Here is an 18,938-nt window from a genome sequence, read left to right as displayed (position 1 = left end):
AGAGTGTCTGGCTAGACGCTCGAACATCTGGTCTATAAATGGTAAAGGGAAATGATCCTTCCTAGTTACTTTATTTAATTTTCTATAATCTATACACATCCGCCATCCTCCTTCTAGACGTTTTGCTACATGTTCGCCTTTATCGTTTTGCACGACTGTGATGCCTCCCTTTTTAGGTACTACATGCACAGGGCTCACCCACTTACTATCCGAGATCTGATAGATTATACCTGCCTCAAGTAACTTAAGAACTTCCTTCTTAACAACATCACTCATTATAGGGTTTATTCTTCTCTGATGTTCCCTAGAGGGTTTTGAATCTTCTTCGAGCGAAATCCGATGCATGCATACGGATGGGCTTATACCTTTCAGGTCAGAGATATTATATCCTAAGGCTGAGGGATGTCTTCGTAAAACGTCTAAAAGTTTGTTTGTTTCCTCTTGGCTCAAGGTAGCACTAACTATCACTGGACGGTTCATCTTTTCATCGAGGAACTCATATCTCAGGTTCTTAGGTAGTTCCTTAAGTTCAAAGGTTGGTTTCTTAGGGCATGGCATAGGATCTGGGGTAAGGGATAAACATTCGTAAAGGTTATCATCGATGTAAGGTTCTTTAAAGTCATCATCTTCCTTTATGGGGGTTTATGGTAACTTAATTGTTTTTATAATTTCTTTTTATTCTAATTCTCTAACACATTCATCAATGATATCTAAGGCATAACACGAGTCTCCCATCACAGGTGCCATAAGAAATTTCGAAAGTATAAATTCTATTTTCTCGTCACCTACCTCAAATGTCAACTTTCCTTTCTTGACATCTATTATGGCTCCTGCAGTCGATAAGAATGGTCTACCTAGAAGGATTGGTATATCATTGGCCTCTTTGATGTCCATGACAACAAAATCAGTAGGGATAAATAACTGACCTATCCTAACAGGTACATCTTCTAAAATTCCTATCGGATATTTAACAGATCTATCGGCTAACTGAAGTGACATCTTAGTGGGTTGTAATTCTCCTAAGTTTAACCTCTCACAAACTGCTAAAGGCATTAACCTCACACTAGCTCCTAAGTCTAGAAAAGCCTTTTCGATGACATGATTACCCAGAAGGCAAGGAATGGAGAAATTTCCAGGATCTTTATCTTTCTTTGCTAATTTGTCCTCGGAAATAGTATTACATTCCAAAGGCTTCGGATCGTCAAGTCTACGTTTGTTGGTAAGGATGTCTTTGAGAAACTTTGCATAAGGTATTTGGGTGATGGCTTCTATGAAAGGGATTTCTACATGAAGTTTTTCTATAACTTTAATAAATTTTTGATACTATTTATTGATCTGGGTTTGTTTGAGTCTTTGCGGATATGGTATAGGTGGTTTATATGGCGGGGGCGGTACGTAAATTTTATCTTTAGGTTCTTCTCCTTTCTCTCGACCTTCCTGGTTTTCAGATTCCTCTGGTTCCTTTACTTTGTCCGGGGGTTTGGTACATTCCTTAGAAGTTTTGGGTTCACTCAATCTAGGGTTTCGTGGCTCATCATAAGCGTTCCCACTTCGTAGGGTAATGGCATTGGCTTGTCCTCTCGGATTTTGTTGAGGTTGTCCAGGGAACTGTCCTCCAGGTGTAGTCTGAGGGGCTTGGTTTAAAGCTACCTGAGAGATCTGGGTTTCAAGCATCTTAGTATGAGTAACTATTTCGTCAACCTTGGTTCCTAACTGAGTAATCAACTCGTTAACATGAATGTTTTGGTTCATGAACTCCTTGTTTTGTTGGGTTTGAGCAGTGATAAAATTTTCCATAATTTTCTCAAGGCTCGGCTTTGGTGGTACAGGTTGCATAGGTTGATTTGATCTTGGGGCTTGATAACTAGGTCTCGGAGGTGTATTATTTTGAATAGGGTTATTTTTTTTATAGGAGAAGTTCGGGTGATTCCTCCATCCAGGGTTATAGGTATTCGAGTATGGGTTCCCTTGGGTGTAGTTCACTTGCTCAGAGTGGGTTTCGTTTAATAGACTGCATTCTGCAGATTGGTGTCCTTTGGTTCCACATATCTCACAATCCGACGAAACTGCGGCTACAGTATTCGGGTTTATGCACATATGCTCGACTTTGAGGGCTAATGCGTCCATTTTAGCTTGCATCATGTCTATAGAGCTTAGTTCATGCACTCCTCCTTGGGCTTCCTTCTTCTTAACTGTCGCTCATTCGACTCCCCATGATTGATGGTTTTGAGCCATATCTTCGATGAGGGCACTAGCTTCAGGATAAGGTTTGTTCATCAGAGCACCGCCTGCGGCAGCTTCGATGGTCATCTTTGTGTTGTAATGAAGTCCATTATAGAAGGTTTGAATGATTAGCCAATTTTCTAAACCATGATGTGCGCATGCTCGTAACAACTCTTTATATCTCTCCCAAGCTTCGAACAACGATTCTCCTTGGTTTTGGGTAAATCTAGTTATATGGTTTTGAAGAACGGCGGTCTTACTCGGGGGAAAATATATAGCAAGAAAGACTCTTCTAAGGTTATCCCAAGTCGTAATGGAATTGGGTGGAAGGGAATCTAACCATGATAGGGCTTTATCTCTGAGGGAAAAAGGAAATAATCTTAAATGTATTGCCTCAGGAGAAGCTCCATTGGTTTTAAAAGTATCTGCTAATTGAAGAAATATTTTTAAATGTTGGTTTGGGTTCTCAGTAGCGAGACCCGCGAATTGTCTCTGTTGCACTAGTTGCAACAGGGATGGTTTAAGTTCAAAATTATTAGCTGGGATGATTGGGTTTACTATACTAGAACTAGGTTCTTCGTTTGATGGTTGGGCGAAATCCTTAAGAGGTCTTTGGTTTTGATCTTCGGCCATAGCTATGAAAGAATAAACGTGCGCGAGCGTAACGTTCAGGTTCCGCCAGAGGGTTTACTAAATTTAAACTTCCGGTGCTGCGAGTTCTTCGCATTGACCAGCGGGAAATAACCTAAGTCTAAACGATATAACAACAGGAAAATGAAATTTGACGAAATTGGTCCCCGACAACGACGCCAAAATTGAGAATCAAAGAGAGTCACTGCCGGGAACAAAGACTACTGCCAAGGAAATAAGCGAGGGATCACAATCACCAAAGCTGGGGATCCTCCAACAGTATACAGAGATAAGGATAAGATCAGTCAGAGAAGCAACTAATGGGGATCTAATCAGGAAGTGATGTAGAATTCTGTGGGGAACAACCACCAAATAGAATCACATCCAACAATATTCACTTCTAACCATGGAAGGAAATATCTCTGCTAAGGAGAAGGAGGACCAGTCACTCCACTGGGGAAACAATCAACATATCTTCCTCAGAAGTTCCAACGCCAAACTGAAATCAGGCAAAGTCTCGGCTGGGGAATCTACTCAAACACCACTAGGGAGCTTAACATAAGTAGGATCCACTGTAGAAGTAACTCTGCTGGGGAAATTATCAGGGAGAAAGAGGAAGCTCTGTGGGGGACAACCACCAACCAAAAGTTCCAAAACCCCCATATTTCCTTGTACTGCTGGAGAAATCATCTCTGCCAAGGAGAAGAGAAACACCACTCCGCCGGGGATAGAAAATAAACATTTCATCACCCACGCCGCTCAGGGGAAATCAAAAAATAGGCTCTAATAAGGGGATCAACCCTACTGAGGATGATCAAGAGAGATCAATGTAGGCGAGGCCACAGGGGATAAGCTACAACCAAATTTGTCGATAATTCCATTCATGCTAGGGATTTCCTGCTCACTCTGCGGGAGAATTCCAATCTGGATGAGGGAAGACCAACTTCCTCGAAAAGATAACATGTCAATTGATCAATTTATAAGGGATTTTAGGTCAATCCACAAAGGGGTGACAACCATATAATTGATAACACAAATTCTAGATCCAACCTCAACTAGGGAGCAAGACTGAGACCAAACTTCAGACTCTCTCAGGATTTGGTGGGATGTTAGAGACATACTCTTTTAAACAAAATAGGACCAAAGCTCCAGACCCTCTGGGGAATTTGGTGATGCTCAACCTTCTTATGCGCTCGCGAAGGAGAAAACCTAAAAGATAATGAAGAGGATACAAGTATACTAGGAATATGAACAAATGTCTTACCCTTTTAGAGGTCATACTATCCTTGGGAGAGCACTGAAGATGTCTGATGCGTGCTTTTCGCAAGTATACGAACGCGTCAGAGTAATATAAAAGATTGTCGAATCCACAGAGACCAAGTGTCAAGCTATCGTTATCTATTATTATGGTGTTTATCAAAGGTAATTGAAATAGGTGTTTTTAGAGTGTGCAATGAAAAGTAAAGTATTGAGTAAAGTTTAATTGATAAAGGCAGGGTCGAATGTAATTCACGTAATTAATTGATAATCCAAGTACTTGCTAGTAGAGCTACTTATGGGCAGTGTTTCCTACTTTGAAAAGAACTAATTTAACAGGAACTGTCACTTTCGCGTATTCAGAACTGAGTTGTACTCCCTAATCAAACCCTCTTATTGTCACTTATAAAAAGGCGCGCATTGCGTTAGAGTAGTAAACCTATTTTTAAGAAATATAGTATCTTGACTAAGTTGAAAAGTATTATAACCTGGATTTCTTAACCAAAAGAGGTTCTCACGAACCAGACTCTAAACTTATAAACGCGTCCGAAAATAGTTTTAAAATCTCTTTTCTTCTTTATGTTAAAAACTCCTAATGAACTAGACAAAGCGCTTTCGCTGTTTTTGAAATAGTTAAAAACAATTAAGCTTAAAAAGACGTTGGACGGCTTTCGATCTTACCCAACGGAATTGAAGTGCGGGAAAACTTAAGTTGAAAGTTAAAATAGCCCTTAAGTGTTTCTACGAACAATTGTACGGATTGCTGGTTCAATTACGATCCTTACATTCTAACCTTATAAATTTAGCTAGACATGGTAAAGTAAAAGTGCATTAAAATAAATAAAAGTAGTGCGAGTGCGGGAAATAAATAAAGTAAAGCGAGTGCGGGGAAATAAATAAAGTAAAAGCGAGTGCGGGAAATAAATAAAAGTAAAAGCGAGTGCGAGGAAATAAATAAAGTAAAAGCGAGTGCGGGAAATAAATAAAAGTAAAAGCGAGTGCGAGGAAATAAATAAAAGTAAAGCGAGTGCGAGGAAATAAATAAAAGTAAAGCGAGTGCGAGGAAATAAATAAAAGTAAAGCGAGTGCGGGAAAATAAATAAAAGTAAAGACAAGTAATAAAAACCTGCTCCAATCGGAGGGTTGAATAAATTGCAATGCGGAAATGAAAATGGCGGCAGGATTAACATCCTTCCAAAATGCTCCAAACTCGATTACAGACTCTATCACAGACTTGATTACACAATTGTGGTAACACTCCAATGCGAAGCGATTACCATTATAAAATACTGAATATATGCCTAAGTGAAACAAATTTGCTTCTGAGTTTGCCTCTGTTCTAAGTTTGGATCTTCGTCTGCTCTAAGTTTGGATGATTGTAAAAGTGAATTCGCGTTTCTATTTATAAGCAAGTAAAAAGATGGAAATGACTTGGATGCCCTTCAACTTGAAAATAGGAGGGAACCGTTTTTCCTCTTGTGGCGCCCGCCACAAGGACATGGCGCCCGCCACAAGCACAATATGGGGCGCCTTAGTGGAAGTAGTGGGAAAACGTGGGAGTTGATGGAAGTTGAGTTTGACACGTCATGGCAGGGTTTATGACGCCAGCCATGGGGTAGGCCACAAGAACAAAATGCTGAATTTTATGGTTTTTTAGCCCTTTTTCACTCCTTTTCTCGATCGGGGCTCCGATTAATGTAAAATCCTAAAAACAAAGGAAAACACAGTAATAACACAACAGAATGACAATAACACAACTAGAATGCATGTGAAATCGGAGTCGAAAATACATAAATTTCAGTGTTATCAATGTCCCAATTATCCTTTTTGTCATTGTGAATGTTCACTTTGTTTAAAAACAGTTTATGAAAATTTTATTTAAAACAATGATATTCATCAATTAAAACATGTAAATATTTGTTGAACAGAAACAAATAAGAGTGCAAGTAATTGAATAAAGGCTCAAATTTATTTGATGGAATGGTGGTCTGCAAATGGCAAGACTCCATGGATCTTTACAAATTTGAAACTGGTGATATATATTGGAGAAGGGCTACATTGAACATAATGACCATTTCTCCACCAACTCGGAATCCGATGTATTTGAAGCTTCAGTTGACGATGACTGGGCGAAATTCTTTGACAAAAGACACTTGTAGAACAAAGTCTTGTCAGGATGCAGTTACTTGCCAAATCCCTAATTTTTTCCTAGATTGCCCCAGGGTGAGGTACTCAATCTAGCGGGATATATATATTCATTTTTTTATATGTCTCTAACTTTTGCCTGGATCGCCCTTTCGGGTTTTCAATCCACCGAGACGCTCATTTTTGCCTAAGCCGCCCTTTCGTGTTTTCAACTTAGCGAGCTATTCTGTTTTTATTTTAGGCAAAGTATTTCTTGACTGCATCTGAATTCACAGGACGAGTGAAATCCTCCCCATCCATAGTTGTAAGTATCAAAGCACCGCCTGAAAAGGCTCTCTTAACAACATATGGACCTTCATAGTTTGGAGTCCACTTTCCCCTGGAATCGGGCGCGAAAGACAAAACTTTCTTGAGCACAAGGTCACCTTCTCGGAACACACGAGTCTTAACCTTCTTATCAAAGGCTTCCTTCATCCTTTGCTGATATAACTGACCATGGCACATGGCAGTCAATCTCTTCTCTTCAATCAAATTCAGTTGGTCATAATGACTCTGAACCCATTCAGCCTCAGTTAACTTGGCTTCCATCAAGACTCTCATTGATGGGATCTCCACCTCTACTGGGAGCACAGCCTCCATGCCATAAACAAGAGAGAAAGGGGTTGCCCCTGTTGAAATGCGGACAGATGTACGATAGCCATGCAAAGCAAATGGCAGCATCTCATGCCAATCTCTGTACGTAACAACCATCTTCTGGATAATCTTCTTGATGTTCTTATTAGCAGCTTCAACAGCCCCATTCATCTTGGGTCTGTAAGGAGAAGAATCATGATGTGTAATCTTGAACTCGCTACACAGCTCTTTCATCATCTTGTTGTTCAAGTTAGATCCATTATCAGTAATGATCTTGTCTGGCACACCATAACGGCATATGAGTTGATTCTTGATGAAGTTCACAACCACCTTCCTGGTCACGTTTGCATATGACGCCGCTTCAACCCATTTGGTGAAGTAATCAATTGCTACGAGAATAAATTTGTGACCGTTGGACGCTTTCGGTTCTATCATGCCAATCATGTCAATTCCCCACATAGAGAAAGGCCAGGGTGATGAAATCACATTCAAAAGTGTCGGGGAAATATGAATCTTATCCGCATAAATCTGACACTTATGGCATTTCTTCACATACTTGCAGTAGTCAGACTCCATTGTCAACCAATAGTAGCCTGCTCTCAACATCTTCTTAGCCATGGCATGTCCATTGGAATGAGTACCAAATGAACCCTCATGGACTTCAGTCATCAACAGGTCTGCTTCGTGTCTATCCATGCATCTGAACAGAACCATGTCAAAATTTCTCTTATAAAGTACATCACCATTGAGGTAGAAACTGCCAGATAATCTCCTCAAAGTCTTCTTATCTTTAACAGATGCTCCTGGCGAGTAAATCTGACTCTAAAGAAAACATTTGATATCAAAATACCATGGCTTGTCATATTTCACTTCTTCTACTGCAAATACATGAGCTAGTCTATCCAAGCACATCACAGTGATATTGGGGACTTCATTCCAGAATTTCAACACAATCATCGAAGCAAGTATAGCAAGTGCATATGCCATCCGATTTTCATCTCGAGGAATATGACGGAAGTCAACTTCAGTTAAGAAAGTTGAAATCCTCCTCGCGTAATCTCTATATGGGATGAGGCCAGGCTGATTCGTCTCCCATTCACCCTTAATCTGATTAGCAATAAGGGCCGAATCACCATAAACATCCAGATGCTTGATCCTAAGATCAATACATTCTTCTAATCCCATAATACAGGCCTCATACTCCGCCATATTATTCGTGCATTTGAAAGTTAGCCTTGCTGTAAAAGGAAAATGTGTGCCCCGAGGAGTAATAATCACTGCCCCGATACCATTTCCATATTGATTTACAGCGCCATCAAACACCATGCTCCATCGGGAACCAAGCTCTGGCCCTTCGTCGAGCGTAGGCTCATCACGATCTTTCATTTTCAAATACAGAATCTCCTCATCTGGGAAGTCGTACTGAACTGACTGATAATCCTCAATTGGTTGATATGCCAAGTGATCAGCCAAGATACTACCTTTAATAGCTTTCTGAGCTCGATACTCAATATCATACTCAGACAACAACATCTGCCAACGGGCAATTCTCCCAGTTAAAGCAGGCTTCTCAAAGATATACTTAATTTGATCCATTTTGGATATCAACCAAGTCGTATGATTTAACATATACTGGCGTAAGCGCTTAGCAGCCCAAGCCAAAGCACAACATGTCTTCTCAAGCATTGAGTATCGAGACTCACAATCAGTGAACTTCTTACTCAGATAGTAGATGGCATATTCTTTCTTCCCTGATTCGTCTTGCTGACCTAGGATACAACCCATAGAGTCTTCAAGAACTGTCAGATACATAATCAAGGGTCTCCCTTCCACAGGCGGAGACATAATCGGAGGCTCGGACAAATACTCTTTAATACTATCAAAGGCCTTCTGGCAATCCTCGGTCCAATCATGACTCTGATCTTTCTGGAGGATCTTGAATATAGGCGCACATGTGGCAGTCATGTGGGATATAAATCTGGAAATATAATTCAAGCGGCCAAGAAAACCTCGGACTTGCTTCTCAGTTTTGGGCGCAGACATCTCTTGTATTTCTTTGACCTTGGCAGGATCAACTTCAATACCTCTCTCGCTGATAATGAAGCCCAATAACTTGCGGGAACGAACTCCAAATGTACACATGTTAGGATCCAGACGGAGTTTATACTTCCTTAAACACTGAAAAAGCTTCAACAAGTGTTCCACATGTTCAACTTCCGTTCTTGACTTTGCAATCATATCATCAACATATACCTCGATCTCCTTGTGCATCATATCATGAAACAAGGTAGTCATAGCGCGTTGATACGTGGCTCCGGCGTTCTTCAAACCGAAGGGCATCACTCGATAACAGAATGTTCCCCAAGGTGTGATGAATGTTGTCTTCTCCATATCCTCGGGTGCCATCTTAATCTGATTGTATCCAGAAAATCCGTCCATTAACGAGAAGACATTGAATTTAGCTGTATTATCTACCAACATATCAATATGTGGTAGGGGAAAATCATCTTTCGGACTAGCTTTATTCAAGTCTCTATAGTCTACAAACATTCAGACTTTCCCATCTTTCTTAGGCACGGACACAATATTGGCCACCCATTGAGGATATGTAGAAGTCACCAGAAACCCCGCATCAATTTGCTTCTGAACTTCTTCTTTAATCTTCACTGCCATATCAGGATGAGTTCTTCTGAGCTTCTACTTCACAGGAACACACTCAGGCTTCAGAGGAAGGAAATGTTGCACGATATCATTATCCAGACCAGGCATGTCTTCATATGACCAGGCAAAGACGTCGACGTATTCTAGCAGCAACTCAATCAACCCCTTCTTAACAGATTCTTCCAGGAGTGCCCCAATCTTCACTTCTCGTACACAATCCTCAGACCCCAAGTTGACTGTTTCCAGATTCTCAAGATGTGGCTGAATGATCTTCTCTTCGTGCTCAAGTAGACGGGTAATCTCATCAGGAATCTCTTCAACATCATCTTCTTCAGCCTCAAATACAGGGAACTCAAAGTTGGGAGATGGTGTTGGATCGTTATGTTCAATGGGTTTGATCAACCTGCATAATGATTTTGGATATAAAAGAGATTTTAGAATTCAAACAAGGCAAATCATTATGCAGATGAAAAGATTGATTTTATTATATTTTTAGGGTTTTATGGTGATCACCAATTTCATGCAAAAAAAGCAAAAAGTGAAAATAATTTAAAAAACAAACATTTAACATGAATTTATTGAATGAATATCATCGTATTTATGGGCCATCAATGTCATCACTTCTCCTTTTGGCATGGGAGAAGGGTTTTTAAACAAAAATGAACATTATGTGGACTTATGGACAACTGTTGGAACATCAACAGCGACCCAATTATTGCAGACCCCTCTAGGGATGACAAAGTTTCCAGAATCTTCCTCTGCATCATCTTCCACAACAGCAGCAGCTTCCTCGTCTTCGACGGTGTGGATGAAACCACCACTTTGAAACAGCCCATGCTTGTTGAAAGTGCCTGAAGAATACCCTATGCCAGCCCGGGATTTATTGTCTTCCAGCTTGATCATTTGTCCTAAGCTAGTAGTTGCACCATGCTCAATGGCCAACTTCACATCATTGTAGGACGCAAATGAAGAAGTTCCTTTCTTAGAACGCTCAGCAATAGACAAAGCTTGGAACGGAGTCCCAACCTCATCCTCAGCATCAATATAAGAAAAGGAAGATAGATGGCTAACCAAGAGAGGCTTCTCTCCCCCTACCACCACCAACTTTTTGTTCTTAACGAACTTCAACTTTTGGTGTAGGGTGGATGTCACGGCGCCTGCCTCGTGAATCCATGGTCTCCCCAACAAACAGCTATATGATGGGTGGATATCCATGACCTGGAAAGTGATCTGGAAATCACTTGGTCCAATCTTGGCTGGGAATTCAACCTCTCCAATCACTGTTTTTCTGGATCCGTCAAAAGCTTTCACGACCACTGCACTCTGCCTCATGGGAGGCCCCTGGTACAAAAGTCTGGCCAGAGTGGATTTTGGCAACACATTCAATGATGATCTAGTGTCTACCAGCATATTAGACATGGCATCATCCTTGCAATTCATGGAGATGTGAAGTGCCAAATTATGGTTTCTTCCCTCCTTAGAGATATCAGCATCACAGAAACTCAGATTGTTACAAGCAGTAATGTTTGCAACAATACTATCAAATTGTTCTATGGTGACGTCATGATCTACGTACGCCACGTCCAACACCTTCTGCAGAGCTTCTCGGTGTGGCTCAGAGTTCATTAACAAAGATAGCACAGATATCTTTGAAGGAGTTTGTAGAAGCTGATCTACAACATTGTACTCACTCCTCTTGATGAGCCTCAGCATCTCATCACAGTCCTCTTTCATCATGCCATTCTGGCCAGCAGGGACAGGAGTTTTAGCAACAGCGGCGGCAGGTCTGTTAACAGCAAGTGCCAGATTCGGAGAATTGGAAGAATTTCCCACAGGACGAACGACACTATCAGCGGTATCAGCCCTTCTGGTGTCAGCTTGGGGTTTCGGCGGCGCCGAGAAAATAGGACCATTACGGGTCAGACCACTGACATCAGCAATGTTAACAACAGAGGTGGACGGTAGAGGCACCTCCTTCCCATCTTCTAATTCCACAGCATTATAACGATAGGGAACAACTTTGTCAGAAGAATATGGCACAGGGCCAGCTGGCTTTATTATGAGAGTAGGAGAAGCCTTCTGCTTGCTTCCATCGTATCTCAATTACACCTTGATCCAGCATTTCTTGGATGTTTTTTCTAACTTGACGACATCCCCTCTCATTGACAGTGCAAACACGGCAACTGTCGTAGTCATTCTCATAGTGATTGTATCCATACAATAGTTTGTGCATCTCGACCAGCGATTGTCGGATATGGCTGACATATCGGACCTTATATTTGTCAGGGCAACCCTGAACCATGTTGACAGCAGATTTCCCATGCTCGGGCAATGGGTTCTTCTTGACATTAGGACCTACGTCCTCGAAAAATAATATACCGCTCCTCACAAGGTCTTGAACCTTGGTCTTCAGCGGGTAGCAGTTCTCCACATCATGTCCGGGAGCACCGGAATGATAGACACAATGAAGCTCAAGCTTATACCACCACTGAGGGTTGGTAGGTATAGCAGGTGGGTCACATGGAGTGATCAGTTTCCTTTCTATCAAAGAAGGATATAGCTCTGTGTAGGTCATTGGAATAGGATCAAATCTGACCCTCTTCCTATCATAGCTTGTACTGGTCTGATTGTTGTTTCGAGGCTGGTAGGCCTGCTGTTGAGGACGGTGATGTTGTTGTTGATATTGTTGATGTTGCTGTTGCTGGTTGTGATGCTGATATTGCTGGTTTTCTCTGAAAATAGGTGCTATATGAGCCACCTGGTGTTGGTTACCGGCGGGACGCACGGTCTTCTTCTTCACAAAGGGCCTTCTGGATTTGACATGGGAAGTCACAACATGTGCCTCGCCATCTTTCTTCTTTGCAAACGCCCCATAACGTTTGGCAGAAGAGCCTTCTTCTCTAGTCAGGCGCCCTTCCCTGACTCCTTCCTCTAAACGCATCCCCATATTCACCATTTCGGTGAAGTCAGAAGGAGCGCTAGCAATCATCCGCTCATAATAAAATGAACTCAAGGTCTTCAGAAAGATCTTGGTCATCTCCTTCTCTTCCAGTGGAGGCACAATCTGTGCAGCTAATTCTCGCCACCTATGGGCGTACTCCTTGAAAGTTTCCTTATCCTTCTGGGACATGGCCCTCAATTGGTCCCTATCGGGAGCCATATCAACGTTATATTTGTATTTCTTGACGAAAGCTTCGCCAAGGTCGTTGAAAGAGCGGATGTTCGCGCTGTCCAAACCCATGTACCATCTCAGGGCGGCACCGGACAGGCTGTCCTGGAAATAGTGGATCATGAGTTGATCATTGTCGGTCTGAGTCGACATTTTTCGTGCATACATAACCAAATGGCTGAGAGGGCAAGTATTTCCTTTGTACTTTTCAAAGTCATGCACTTTGAATTTGACAGGAATCTTGACATTGGGTACCAAGCAAAGCTCAGTAGTAGATTTGCCAAAGAGGTCCTTCCCTCTAAGAGTTTTGAGTTCCTTGCGAAGCTCAAGGAATTGATCATTCATAGCATCCATTTTTTCATAGACATTTGGGCCCTCAGATGGCTCAGAGTGATAAATGGTGTCATCTACTCTCGGCATAGTATGCACGACTGGAGGTGGCACAGCGAGGAACGGGCTAGATGCCGGCAGAGAAGCAAACGTTGGGGCGAGACCCTCAGGAACAAAGTTCGCGGGCATCCCCCAAGGAAACCCGGTTGGCATAGCAATAGGTGCGAAATGGGCACTGGCAGCAGGCACTGTTGAAGAGACAATCTCAGAAATGACTGTCCTTTGGGGAGGAGTTGAAGGCGTTGGAGACGACTGACTCTGGGCGGCCAAGAAAGACTCCATCAGGGCAGTCAATCTTGCCACTTCCGCCTCCAATTCTCTGTTCTCTTGTTCAAGGTGATCCATTAGCTTTGAAGAGTTGGCTCTGGTGTAGTACCGGTGCGTCAGCTTATCTTTAAAATAGGGGTTGCTTTGGAAGATAATGTGAAGAAGGGGTTGATTGAATTGCTGCAAGAGTATGTTGACATCTTCGCTTGGTCTTATCAGGACATGCCAGGGCTTGACACAGACATTGTGGTACACCGTTTGCCTCTCAAAGAGGATTGTCCTCCGGTCAAGCAGAAGCTCAGAAGAACAAGACCAGAGATGGTTGTCAAGATAAAGGAAGAAGTGCAAAAATAGTTGGATGCTGGGTTTTTAGCGGTTACAAATTATCTGCCATGGGTTGCAAATATTGTTCCAATACCTAAAAAGGATGGAAAGGTACGGATGTGTGTTGACTACCGGGATCTGAACAGGGTTTGTCCTAAAGATGATTTCCCATTACCTCACATCGACGTTTTGGTGGATAACACGGCTCAGTTCTCGGTATTCTCCTTCATGGATGGCTTTTCTGGCTATAATCAAATTAAGATGGCACCAGAAGACATGGAGAAGACAACTTTCATAACCCCATGGGGCACCTTCTACTACAAGGTGATGCTGTTTGGTCTGAAAAATGCTGGGGCAACATATCAACGAGCTATGGTAACTCTTTTTCATGATATGATTCATCATGAAATCGAGGTTTATGTTGATGATATGATTGCCAAATCTCAAACGGAAGAAGAACATCTGGTGAATTTGCAGAAATTATTTGAGCGTTTGAGGAAATTCAAGTTGAGGCTTAATCCGAACAAGTGTACTTTCGGGGTGAGATCTGGAAAACTGCTGGGTTTTATTGTTAGTGAAAAAGGGATTGAGGTGGATCTGGCCAAAGTTAAAGCGATACAAGAAATGCCTGAGCCAAGAACAGAAAAACAAGTCCGTGGTTTCTTAGGAAGGTTGAACTACATTGCAAGGTTCATCTCTCACCTAACAGCCACGTGTGAGCCAATATTCAAATTGTTGAGAAAAGATCAGGCCATCAGGTGGAATGATGATTGCCAAAGGGCTTTCGAGAAGATAAAAGAGTATTTGCAGAATCCTCCAATCCTTATGCCTCTAGTCCCAGGGAGACCGGTGATTATGAATTTGACAGTACTTGATAATTCCATGGGTTGTGTTCTCGGTCAACACGACGAGACAGGTAGGAAAGAGCATGCCATCTACTACCTGAGTAAAAAATTCACAGATTGCAAGTCGAGATACTCAATGCTTGAAAAGACATGTTATGCACTTGCATGGACTGCTAAGCGATTGAGACAATACATGCTGACTCACACGACCTTACTAATCTCCAAAATGGATCCAGTCAAGTATATATTTGAGAAGCCAGCTCTCACCGAAAGGGTTGCTCATTGGCAAATGGTACTGACAGAGTACGACATCCAGTATACATCCCAGAAAGCCATCAAAGGGAGTATTCTGTCAGACTATCTTGCTCAGCAGCCGATTGATGATTATGAGCCGATGAAGTTTGATTTTCCGGATGAAGACATCATGTTCCTCAAGATGAGAGACTGTGAAGAGCCAGTTGTTGAGGAGGGACATGATCCAGATGAAAAGTGGACTTTAATGTTTGATGGGGCCGTCAATGCCAAAGGAAGTGGAATTGGTGCTGTCATTACCACTCCGAAAGGTGCGCACATGCCTTTCACCACTCGTCTGACTTTTGAGTGCACCAATAATGAAGCTGAGTATGAAGCCTGCATCTTGGGTATCGAGCAAGCCATTGATTTGAGAATCAAGACTTTGGACATCTTCGGAGATTCAGCTCTAGTCATCAATCAAGTGAATGGTGATTGGAATACTTTCCAGCCTAATCTGGTCCCCTACAGAGACTACACGAGAAGACTGTTGACTTTTTTCACAACAGTAAGGCTATATCATATACCTCGTGATGAGAACCAGATGGCAGATGCTCTTACTACTTTGTCCTCCATGATCAAGGTGATTCGGTGGAACTATGCTCCCAGGATCGATGTTATGCGCCTTGGTAGGGCCGCGTATGTGTTTGCTGCTGAACTGGTAGTTGATGACAAGCCCTGGTACCACGACATCAAGTGCTTTCTGAAGAATCAAGAGTACCTTGCAGGGGAATCCAACAATGATAGAAAGACTTTGAGAAGATTGGCAGGAAGTTTCTTCTTGAACAAAGACGATGTGCTGTATAAGAGGAACTTCGACATGGTTTTGCTCAGATGCATGGGTAGACACGAAGCAGACATGTTAATGCAGGAAGTTCATGAAGGCTCCTTCATTACTCATGCCGGCGGACATGCAATGGCTAAGAAATTGTTGAGAGCGGGTTATTACTGGATGACCATGGAATCTGATTGTTTCAAATATGCTCGGAAGTGTCATAAATGCCAGATTTATGCTGATAAGGTGCATGTGCCGCCAAATCCTCTGAATGTGATGTCTTCGCCGTGACCGTTTGCTATGTGGGGCATCGATATGATTGGAAAGATTGAGCCGACTGCCTCCAATGGGCATCGTTTCATCCTTGTTGCCATCGACTATTTCACCAAGTGGGTTGAAGCAGCGTCATTTGCGAAGGTCACCAGACATGTGGTTACCCGATTCATTAAGAAAGAAATCATTTTTCATTATGGGATTCCCGAAAGAATCATTACTGATAATGGTTCTAATCTCAATAACAAAATGATGAAGGAGTTGTGCAAGAACTTCAACATTCAACATCACAATTCTTCCCCTTATCGTCCTAAGATGAATGGTGCTGTTGAGGCAGCAAATAAGAACATAAAGAAGATTGTGCAGAAGATGGTCGTTACGTACAGAGATTGGCATGAGATGCTACCCTTCGCCTTGCATGGGTACCGTACTTCAGTACGTACATCGACCAGGGCAACCCCTTATTCCCTTGTGTATGGTATGGAAGCAGTCCTACCTGTTGAAGTGGAGATTCCTTCTCTAAGAGTCATGTTGGATGTCAAGTTAGACGAAGTTGAATGGATTCAGACAAGGTTCAATGAGTTGAGTCTTATCAAAGAGAAGCGAATGGCAGCCATTTGTCATGGGCAGTTGTATCAAAGTCGGATGAAGAGAGCCTTTGATCAGAAAGTGCATCCTCGATGCTTCCAAGTCGGAGATTTGGTGTTGAAAAGGATCCTTCCTCCTCAGACAGATCACAGGGGCAAGTGGACTCCTAACTATGATGGACCGTATATTGTCATCAAGGTTTTTGATGGTGGAGCCTTAATGCTTGCAACTATGGATGGTGAAAACTTCACTTCCCTTGTGAACTCAGACACAGTTAAAAAATACTCCGCATAAAATAGACCCGTTGGACGATAAAAAGAATAGTCCAGGCAAAAAATGGGCATCCCGGCGAACCAAGAAAATGAAAAAGGTTCGGGAAAAAGTTAGGGATTAAAAAATGAAAAGATTGTACACCCGGTAAGTTGAAAACCTGAAAGGGAAACTTAGGCAAGAATGGGTATCCCGGTGGATTGAAAACCCGAAAGGGCGATCCAAGCAAAAGTTAGGGATTAAGCGAATGGCTGCGTTCTGAGTAGTTCTGAATATCATCTCGTGTCGATAACCGGAAACTTCCGAAGGATAGGAAAAAGTCCAATCACCTTTTTCGGAAAGCTGATCATCTGGAGGATCTTGAAGACGAGCGAATCATAGCAGAATTATAACCCGATAGAAATCCACTTCACAATGCCATTAGATTAATTTCTGTTTTTATCTGTTGTGCAGTTACCTCTTTCCAGGGATTGCTTCCTGATGTAAATACCTATTCAGAGGCCACTCAATCAATAAAATCATGTTATTCAGTACATCTCTGTATTCGTTTTCATTTTACTGTTTTGTTTGCAAAAATGACGTCCGAATTTTTGATAAACATTGCATCATGAAACATAAGAGCTTTACAGGTACATGCTAAATAAACATTAAAAGTTGCTGTAAATTTTAAGTGCTTTGGATCGTCTATTCAGAACAGGTACACTCGGGGCATTTCCTTAAGGTCCCCATCAAATGATCGCGGATGTTTTTCCTCAACAGTTGGAATTTGGTATCTTATCCCTGCAGAGCTGGTCCGAGCGTTGGATTCTTCAATCCCCAGCAGGCTCTCACTGTTGTACTTCCCCAAGCATTTGTTTCAGATTATACATTCACCAGTAGAGTCGACAGTGTCAGACTGTATATCCCCAACGGAGTTAACAGTGCCAGACTATATCTTCTCAACAGAAGCGGCTGCTCCTCAGAGTTTGATGTCAGATCGATGATCTCGACGCTAGACCCATGGTCTCTTTCCTTGAAGCAGAATCTCGGTACCGTATCGGTGTTTGCTTCCCCTGCTGAGTCGTCTCTCCCGCAGATTATGGTTGCCAGAACCACTGTCGCTTTCCTCAGCAACAAGTTTTCAGTGCCATTCTCTCCCGAGTCAGAGCCTCGATATTTTGTTATTTGCCAGAACACCGTGTGGCGGGTTATTTCCCCACAGAGTTCTTTGTGCTGTGCATCTCCAACAGCCTTGCCAGGGTCCAGAAGATGGTGATCATTTCCCCAGCAGAATTCCTTGCCTCGGCTTGGCGTTCTCTCTAATCAAGCATTTCGCATTCCTGCATGTAGAATCATATTGCATTACATCCTCCCAAATTACGTAGCATTTCCATTTTCATGGAGAATTACGCCATTGAAAAATTCAAACATACGCATGTAAAGCATAAGGCATTCTTGGTATCCCAAGTGATAAGCCAGAAGTTGTTTCTAGTACTCAGACTGAAGATTGTTCATGACTTATCTTTATTATTCCCAGCAGGGGTCGTTGGCCCACGCGCCGCCTCAATTATCATTTTCCCTATTTCTGCCGATGCTGACAGGCATGAAAGTTTCCGGTATTCAGACCGAAGTGGCATTCAGGCCAGTTTTCCGATGTTCAGATCGAAGAAGTTTCCGACGTTCAGGTCGACGCAACTTGTGGCATTCAGGCCAAGTTTCCGGGATTCAAACCGAAGTGGCATTCAGGCCAGTTTTCCGATGTTCAGATCGAAGAAGTTTTTGACATTCAGGTCAATGCAACTTGTGGCATTCAGGCCAGTTTTCCGGTATTTAGACCGAAGTGGCACTCAGGCCAGTTTCCCGGTGTTCAGACCGATGTTTGATAATCTAATATCTTCCGATGTTCAGATCGAAGTCATTTCCAGCATGCCAAAACAATTGGATTTGGGCCCTCCATGCGCCTGTACAGTCCCATGCATGGAGGCCCTCATCACACATGCACATGAAATTTACATGCCTTGCATCTTGCTTCACTATAAATAAGCATGCTCAACTTCACTAGTTTCTAACCTCAAGGCGCCTTATATGCTGCAAAACTCAATCCAAACCTCACTTTAAAGGAATTGTGCAATTTCACTTTCATTTTTCAGATCCAATTTTCAACTTCATTGGTTGATTATTGGACTTAAATTCCTTAGCCTTGCTCCATCTCCATCTC

At 42.3% G+C, this 18,938-nt stretch overlaps 1 non-coding gene across 1 annotated transcript; it reads left to right on the top strand.

Annotated features, from left to right (window-relative positions):
- Positions 1-2,365: 2,365 nt before the first annotated feature.
- Positions 2,366-2,472, top strand: LOC127109379 (small nucleolar RNA R71). The gene has a single exon (XR_007796683.1). It is a non-coding gene; the product is annotated as a small nucleolar RNA R71 (small nucleolar RNA).
- The last annotated feature ends 16,466 nt before the right edge of the window (positions 2,473-18,938 follow it).

The sequence above is a fragment of the Lathyrus oleraceus genome, chromosome 7 (genome assembly GCF_024323335.1).
Source record: "Lathyrus oleraceus cultivar Zhongwan6 chromosome 7, CAAS_Psat_ZW6_1.0, whole genome shotgun sequence".
NCBI lineage: Eukaryota > Viridiplantae > Streptophyta > Magnoliopsida > Fabales > Fabaceae > Lathyrus > Lathyrus oleraceus.
This window is presented reverse-complemented; position numbering and strand designations above follow the sequence as displayed.